Consider the following 8,894-nt stretch of genomic DNA (forward strand, 5'->3'; position numbering starts at 1 on the left):
TTTGGAGAAAAATATAGAATAGAAACCCTACAGTGTAGAAGGAGGCCGTTTGGCCCATCGGGCCTGCACTAACAGCAATTCCACCCAGGCCCTATCCCCATAACCCCACATATTTACCTTGCTAATCTCCCTGACAGTAAGGGACAATTTTAGCATGGCCAATCAACCTAACCCGCACATTTTGGACTGTGGGAGGAAACCGGAGCACCCGGAGGAAATCCACGCAGACATGGGGAGAACGCAGACTCCACACAGACACCCGAGGCTGGAATTGAACCCGGGTCCCTGTGAGGCAGCAGTGCTAACCACTGTGACACCGTGCTTTCCCAAGGTGGGATAAGTGGGATAGAATCACAGAAACCATTCGGCCCATCAAGTCTGCACCGACGACAGTCCTACCTAGGCCCTACCCCCATAATCCCACATATTTACCCCTCTAACCTGCTCATCCCGGACACTAAGGGGGACACTCTCTCTCCCACACACACATTCTCTCTCACGCACACACACACCATACACTCTCTCACACACACAGTCACCCAAGGCCGGAATTGAACCCGGGTCCCTGGCGCTGTGAGGCAGCAGTGCTAACCACTGTCCCACTGTGCTGCCCCAAAGTGGGATAGGTGGGATATTATTTGGCTTCTCTCTCAGGACCTGGTCTGCTGGATGGGAAGTGTTGGTGTATATAGTGTTGGTGTATATATGATTCTATGTTGTGGCTCAGGATAAGTGAAGCACTCTTCTGTATTTGGTCTGATACTGTGCAGACTGCAAGCTTGCTGCGCTGCAGAGGTCCAACATTCCTGATGCAAAAAAAGCTGGAACGACATTTTATCATTAGTCCCAAAAGGTCCCAGCTGCTTTACATTGATGTAACCACTGGCTCTGGGAATCCTGCAGCCAAAAAAACAATTAAAAGCTGTACGCTCGGGAGAGCTGCAAGTTTATTAGCATCAGACTTGACTCAACTGTAGCACTCTTACACTCAGAGCAGCTTGGCTTCAAGCACCACTCCAGCACATGAGCCAGGCTGACAGTTCAGTGTTCATTTTACCCAAACATACTGGGTAGGAACCCCACGCAGGTCCACTTTGAAATGTCAATGTTCGGTCTTGTTTAGTATTTCAGCCCGATGGGTGTGGATTTCCGAGACCCCCCCCCCCCCCCCCCCCCTGCCATGGCATGTTTTCTGGAATGGAAATGGCTTGCCATTGGCTGCTGTCGGTCCCGCAAATGTCTATGGCTTTTAGCGGGACTCCCCCATCCCGTTGCTGGGGAACATGTTGGCCTTCATAGCGAGAGGATTTGAGCATAGGGATAGGGGTGTTTTGCTGCAATTGTACAGGGCGCTGGTGAGGCCACATCTCAAGTATTGTGTACAGTTTTGGTGTCCTTATCTGAGGAAGGATGTCCTTGCTATAGAGGGAGTGCAACGAAGGTTTACCAGGCTGATTCCTGGGATGGCAGGTCTGTCATATGAGGAGAGATGAATTTGGTTAGGATTATATTCATTGGAGTTTAGAAGAGTGAGAGGGGATCTCATAGAAACTTATAAAATTCCAACAGGATTAGACAGGGTAGATTCAGAAAGAATGGCTGGAATTTTACTGGCACGCCCGTCCTAGAATTGGAGCGGGTGAGGCTCGCAGAAAGGCATTCTCCATTGGCCACGGGCAGGATCTTACGAGTCTCGGGTGGGTGAGGCAGTAAAATTCTGGCAAATGTTCCCAATGGTGGGGCAGTCCAGAACTAGGGGTCATAGTTTGAGGATAAGGTTAAACCTTTTGCACCTGAGGTGAGGAGAAACTTCTTCACCCAGAGGGTGGTGAATGTGTGGAATTCACTACCACAGAATGTAGTTGAGGCCAAAACGTTGTGTGATTTCAAGAAGAAATTAGATACAGCTCTTGGGGCTAAAGGGATCAAGGGATATGAGGGGGGGGGAATCAGGATATTGAATTGGATGATCGGCCATGATCAAAATGAATGGTAGAGCAGACTCGAAGGGCCGAATGGCCTACTCCTGCTTCTAGTATCTATGCCGTAGGGGGGGACAGAGGTTCTGACTTCGGTGGGACTGGAAGATCTCGCTGGCAGGAAAGACGGATGATCCCACTGTATGATTTCAGGAGTTAAACCAGTTTCCAGCTGGGCAAGTTATATTAAATTTGTCAGCTCAAATCAAATGTTGAACCATTGAAGATCTTTTCGATGCAATTTGAATCATGCCCCTGTCCACCCTCTCAGGTCGATGTGAAAGATGTTGGGAGTGATTCTCCCGAAAAAAATTCTAAATGTTGAATTTGCATCAAAACTGGAGTAAATCACGTTGGTTTTTCAGTGGGATTTTCAAAATGAATCTCCCACACTCTGTGCACAGCATGAATCATGCTGAAAATCAATGGGCAGGGCCTATTCCCGCTGGAGAGGCCGGCAGCATAGCGCTGAGCGAGCCACAGTGCATGCGCTGATCTGTCAGCGCCTGAAATCAGCGCATGCGCAGTAGCCCGGCACTGCCAGCCTCCTGATCACTGACCAGCTCAATCACTGGTCTCTCGGATGTGTCCAGGCCAGAACTGACCCCCCCGGCAGCCCCCTGGCAATCACAATCTTCTGATCACCCCACCACTGGCAGCCCCAACATCCCATCCCCCCAGCAGCCCCGACCCACCCCCTGGCAGGCCAACCCGCACCCCCCCCCCCGCCCTCCCCTACCGCCCTCCCCACCAACACCCCGATAGCCAGCTCCGATCACTGGCCTCCCTCCCTCTGTCGCCGCCGAGTGCAGAGTGGCAGCTGAACCCCTCCACCTCCACTGATCACATCCCCACAGGCTCTTCCCCCATTAGGCCCTGCCCCCTTCTGTCAGTGCCCGGTGGCAGTGCCAAGGTGCCCTCTGGGAATTCCCACTTTGCCCCTTGGGCAGTGCCGGAGGGCCAGGCTGGCACTGCCAAGCTGGCAATGTCCAAGGAGCACCCCTCCCACCTTTACTCCCGACCTTCTCGAGGGCTTCCATGGCCCCCCCTTCACTCCGGCGGGGTCGGGCCGCCAGCTCCCTGCTGGTGGGGAGCTATTGTAAACCCTGCTGGAGGGAAACACTCCTGGCGTGGGTGAGGGGAGAGGCAAGTGGGCCTGGAGACTTCCATCCTGGGCCCACTAATGGGATTTAAATCCTCACCGACATAATTTATACATCTCCACGTTCATTCCTGGCACAGAGCTGACGATGCTGGAAATCTGGCGGCCGGAGACTTGAAGAGGCCATGGCGCCCAGAGGGAAGCCCGTAAAACGGCCTCCACTCAACAAGATTAATGACTCGTTTATCTTTCTGATTTTTAGTTGGAGCTTGCCGTAGTATTGTTCTACATTGCCACAGCGATTAACCTTCAAAAGTACTCTTTGAAAATGAAGCGTTTTGGGACATAATTCTTTGCGAAGTGCCCGCTGAAAATGAACCTGTTTCACCACCAGATGTTAGTCAGACATCGATCTCGGTCAGACACTCAGAATAGGAGGCAGACGGAAATATTTCTTTTGTGGTTCGAACTAGCATGGCAAATTAGTCGGGCTGAATGGCCACCTCACAACATTCCATGGGGAGTGTCCGACTCCCAGTGTGCGCTTGCAGCAATTAAAAGCTTAGCATCAGGATACAATTCCTTAAACTCCTCCACCCCTTCCCCTCACCCTTACCTTTCTCATATCAGAAACGTTAACAGTAAGCCGATTCAAGTGTCAAAACTGAGTCCACCTCATAAAGACAGTCTTTTCCATCTACAGAACTGATCGGGTTGGTTTTTACGATGTAGCAGTAATTACCAGTTCGCGATTTTAACCAAAGGCAGCACTTACTACGCTGCTATTGTTACACAGAGCAATTAATGGCACAGAACATGACACATTCCTGGGCCCGCACTCAAGACTAACTAATTACAAATTATGGGGTTTGATAAATTAATATCTGCGCCCTGTCAACTTGTCAGGAAATGCACATCAGACAGGCCACAGTTCAATAATGCCAGAGGCAGCCCCGTTAGCGAAAACATGCCATTTTAACCCATTCATTGCCTGTCCAGTTGCACAGTTGAAATCAGGCCCATCGTGCGGGTCTGGACCATTTCAAACGTGAAGTTGCGTTAATGAATGAAAGAACGCTGACCCTCCCCATGAACTGACGATGATGAACAGTTTTTTTGTACTCATTTTTGAAAGCTGCGGAATACGTTCAGGAAATATAAACGTGGTAATGTTCATCAACGTGGCTTGGCTGCAGCTGTGAAGCTTTGTTTGTTATGAGAAAGGGGCAGTCAGTTTTGAAGATTATATCCTGATTCTGCAACCTACCCTTGCGAGGATCAAGGTCGGAATTTTATGTTGCTCACTTGCCCAATCCAGAAGCGTGTGAAACTGCGGAGGAAGATGGCAGTCTGCGCCCCAACATCATCGAGTCCTTGCGCAATATTTTGGTCGCGGGGCGCACCGACAACCAGGAAGAATTTAAATTAATCAAACAGCAACTGACCAGGATTTTCCATTGCCCGTCTGCCTTTATAGTTGGCGGGCGTGTTGATTGGCCAAGCAGCCTTAACATTTAAGCTGCAACCTCGATCCAGGGTGGGGTGCAAGGTCAGGGGTTAAATCAAATTAAGTTTATAAGTTTAAGTTTATTTATTAGTGTCACAAGCAGGCTTCCATTAACACTGCAATGAAGTTACTGTGAAAATCCCCTCGTCGCCACACTCCCGGCTCCTGTTCGGTTACACAGAGGGAGAATTTAGCATGGCCAATCCACCTAACCAGCATGTCTTCCAGACTGTGGGAGGAAACCGGAGCACCCGGAGGAAACCCACACAGACACGGGGAGAACGTGCAGACTCCGCACAGACAGTGACCCAAGCCAGGAATCGAACCCGGGTCCCTGGCGCTGTGAGGCAGCAGAGCTAACCACTGTGCCTCACAGTGCCGACAAATATGTCAAATATTAATAAATATAACACTGATGTAATTTAATAATTTACAACAGATAGTTCACAAACCTCTTTTTTATGCAATTTTATTGCTAAACCACTTCTCCATTGTATTTCCTGCTCTCTATCTCTCTTACTAAGCAAAAAGTATTCTTCTCACTGTCGACACATCAATCACAAACTAAACCTAACATTATAGCTTAGTTAATTACTTCTTTTAATTGATTCCATATTTTCTCTGCTGATTGTTTCTATCTCACTGTCTTAATCAGCATTTGTGACTGATTTGTTTTTATTCATTTGTGGAACATGGGCGTCGCTGGCTGGCCAGCATTTATTGCCCATCCCTAGTTGCCCTAGCTGAGAGTCAACCACATAGAGTCATAGAGTCATAGAGGTTTACAGCATGGAAACAGGCCCTTCGGCCCAACTTGTCCATGCCGCCCTTTTTTTTAAAAACCCCTAAGCTAATCCCAATTGCCCGCATTTGGCCCATATCCCTCTATACCCATCGTACCCATGTAACTACCTAAATGCTTTTTAAAAGATAAAATTGTACCCGCCTCTACTACTATCTCTAGCAGCTTGTTCCAGACACTCACCACCCTCTGTGTGAAAAAATTGCCCCTCTGGACACTTTTGTACCTCTCCCCTCTCACCTTAAACCTATGCCCTCTAGTTTTAGACTCCCCTACCTTTGGGAAAAGATATTGACTATCTACCTTGTCTATGCCCCTCATTATTTTATAGACCTCTATAAGGTCATCCCTCAGCCTCCTTCGCTCCAGAGAAAAAAGCCCCAGTCTATTCAGCCTCCTTATAACTCAATCCATCAAGTCCCGGTAGCATCCTAGTAAATCTTTTCTGCACTCTTTCTAGTTTAATAATATCCTTTCTATAATAGGGTGACCAGAATTGCACACAGTATTCCAAGTGTGGCCATACCAATGTCTTGTACAACTTCAACAAGACATCCCAACTCCTGTATTCAATGTTCTGACCGATGAAACCAAGCATGCCGAATGCCTTCTTCACCACTCTGACCACCTGTGACACCACTTTCAAGGAGCTATGAACATGTACCTCTAGATCTCTTTGTTCTGTAACTCTCCCCAACTCCCTACCATTAACTGAGTGAGTCCTGCCCTGGTTCGATCGACCAAAATGCATCACCTCGCATTTGTCTAAATTAAACTCCATCTGCCATTCGTCAGCCCACTGACCCAATTGACCAAGATCTTGCTTGCTGTGGGTCTGGAGTCACATGTAGGCCAGACCAGGTAAGGACAGCAGATTTCCTTCCTCAAAGGACATTAGTGAACCAGATGGGTTTTTCCAACAATTGACAATGGTTTCACGGTCATCAGTCGATTCTTAATTCCAGATATTTTTTATTGAATTCAAATTCCACCACCTGCAGGATTCGAACCCAGGTCCCCAGAACATTAGCTGAGTTTCTGGATTAATAGTCTAGCGATAATACCACTGGGCCATTGCCTCCTCAGCACGCCAGGGAATTGGGTTCAATTCTGGCCTCGGGTGACTGTGTGTGTGGAGTCTTCATGTTCTCCCCGTGTCTGCGTGGGTTTCCTCCGGGTGCTCTGGTTTCCTCCCACAGTCCAAAGCACATATTGGTTCGATGCATTGGCCATGTTAAATTCTGCCTCAGTGTACCCAAACAGGTGCCGAAGTGTGACGACTAGGGGACTTTCACATTGCAGTGTTAATGTAAGCCTACTAGTGACACTAATTAATGACAACTAATGATGAAGCTAATTGATATCTGTTTCACTCTGTTATTTAAGACACATCTTTTTGTAAGGAAGGATAGGCTTATTCGCCTGACTGTCAAATAATGGGGGGGGGGGGGGAAGAAATACGGGATAGGCCGGATTAATCTGTTACTTATCCTCTCGCAGCTTCAGTCTGCTGCCTCTGGCTGTGGGCTTGCCTGTGGTGGACACCCCCTCCCCCCTGATTCATATAGAATCCATCACGCGGCATCTCAGCAAAGCTGCAGTATTGCCATTGCCGTGAAGTAATGCCACTGTGCAGGGGGATCGTGTGGTGAAGGAGCCGACTGCCAGACAACATCTGTGCTGACAGCTGTTAACAGCATTAAAACTGACTGAGCAAAAATAAAACCCTCTCATCAAATTTAAATAGTTACAAAAGATATGAATAAAAACGCACCAGGGTGTGATTTAAGGTAACGATCGAAGTTTCAGATTATATTTATAAACCACTAGTGCTTTTTGGCTGTGATGTCACTGAATTCCTGGCTGTCTAATAATCCTCCCTCCCGGGGATCCATTAGTCTATATTATATTTTATTGCTCAGTGATGCTGGAGGCTCAATATGATCTCAGCTTTCTGCTCTTTCCCGCCCCCCAGTAATGTAACGGAGACTGAGCGTCACTAATAGGTCATGTCTGTACCCTCCAGCCTTCTCTTAACATTACTCCGCTGTTTGCTAATCATAAGGCAAAGTCACCACAGTCCCAGATGACCAGAGGCTGCTCTCTCTCCCCTTTGAGGGGGCAGAGCTGACTGTTGGTGTTTTTAACCTCAGGATCACCACACCTCAGGCGAGGGGCAATGTCGAGAAGGCAGGGCCAGTACGGGAATTGAACCCGTGCTGTTGGCGTCGCTCTGCATCGTGAACCAGCCGTCCAGCCAACTGAGCTATCACAGCAAAGCATTAAGGAGGCAAGGCAGCCTGCTGAAGGAGAGCACCGTCAAACATTAGAATTGCAGATTCAGTCAAGGAAGTGGAGGTGAAAGGGGAATCGTACAGCCTAGTTTTTAAATCAGTACCATATCATAGAATCATAGAATCCCTACAGTACAGAAGAAGGCCATTTGACCCATTGAGTCTGTACCGACCACGATCCCACCCAAGCTCTATTCCCAGAAACCTAATTTACCCTGCTAACCCCTCCTGACACTAGGGTCAATTTGACGTGTATAATCAACCTAACATCTTTGAACAGTGGGAGGAAACCGGAGCACCCAGAGGAAACCCACGCAGACACAGGGAGAACGTGCAAACTCCGCATAGACAGTGATCCAAGCCGGGAATTGAACCCGGGACCCTGGCGCTGTGAGGCAGCAGTGTTAACCGCTACGCCACTGTGCCGCCCGTATGAATGAGACTCCACGGCTGGGTCAGTCGAGAGGCTGTCATGTACATTGCTTTGGTCAGATCTCACCTTACCGATTGTTTTCAGTTTTACCAAGGCACGAAGGGAAAGTTCACCCTCTCCAACCAACGCGGGGAAAGCTACAAAAAGATATTCCTAATATTACGAGGTTCAGTAACGAGCAAAGGCTCATTACCTCCCACAAATGGATGAATGAGAAGGGATCGTGTAGAAGAATGCGACACTAAGTGACAGAGACGGCTAACCCTCACACATACACAGCGGAGGGGAATTAAAATGCAGGCCAAGGCATCAATGTGTTAGTCTGCTCCCAGTTATTAGTTCCTGGTATTTACCCAATTTCCTTTTTTAAAATTCTGTCCATTGGCAATAACTTGAGATTTTATTGATTTAATTATCCATAGATTGGAAGATTCTGAGATGAAATGATTTACATTTGGGAGTGATTCTCCCAGCCCGTTGCGTTGCTCTGGTAGCACAGCAGGCCGGGAGACATTCCGGCGGCCATTCCGCGAGCTTCCTGCTGGGCGTCACTGTCTCCGAGCCTCTCCCAAGGTAAGTTTTTTTGCATCATCAGCTCCGCACTGATTTCTGGTTGCATTATGGAAATGTCATTCAAATTGACATTTGTAAATGATTAGCGGGCCTGGGACGGAATTCTCCGGACCCACCAGCATTCCGCCTCCCCCCCAGCACCCCCCGCCCACCCCACCAGGAATGATCCCCTCCAGTGGCGTTTATGACTGCTCCCCACTAAGG

This window comes from Mustelus asterias, chromosome 23 (assembly GCF_964213995.1).
Source record: "Mustelus asterias chromosome 23, sMusAst1.hap1.1, whole genome shotgun sequence".
NCBI lineage: Eukaryota > Metazoa > Chordata > Chondrichthyes > Carcharhiniformes > Triakidae > Mustelus > Mustelus asterias.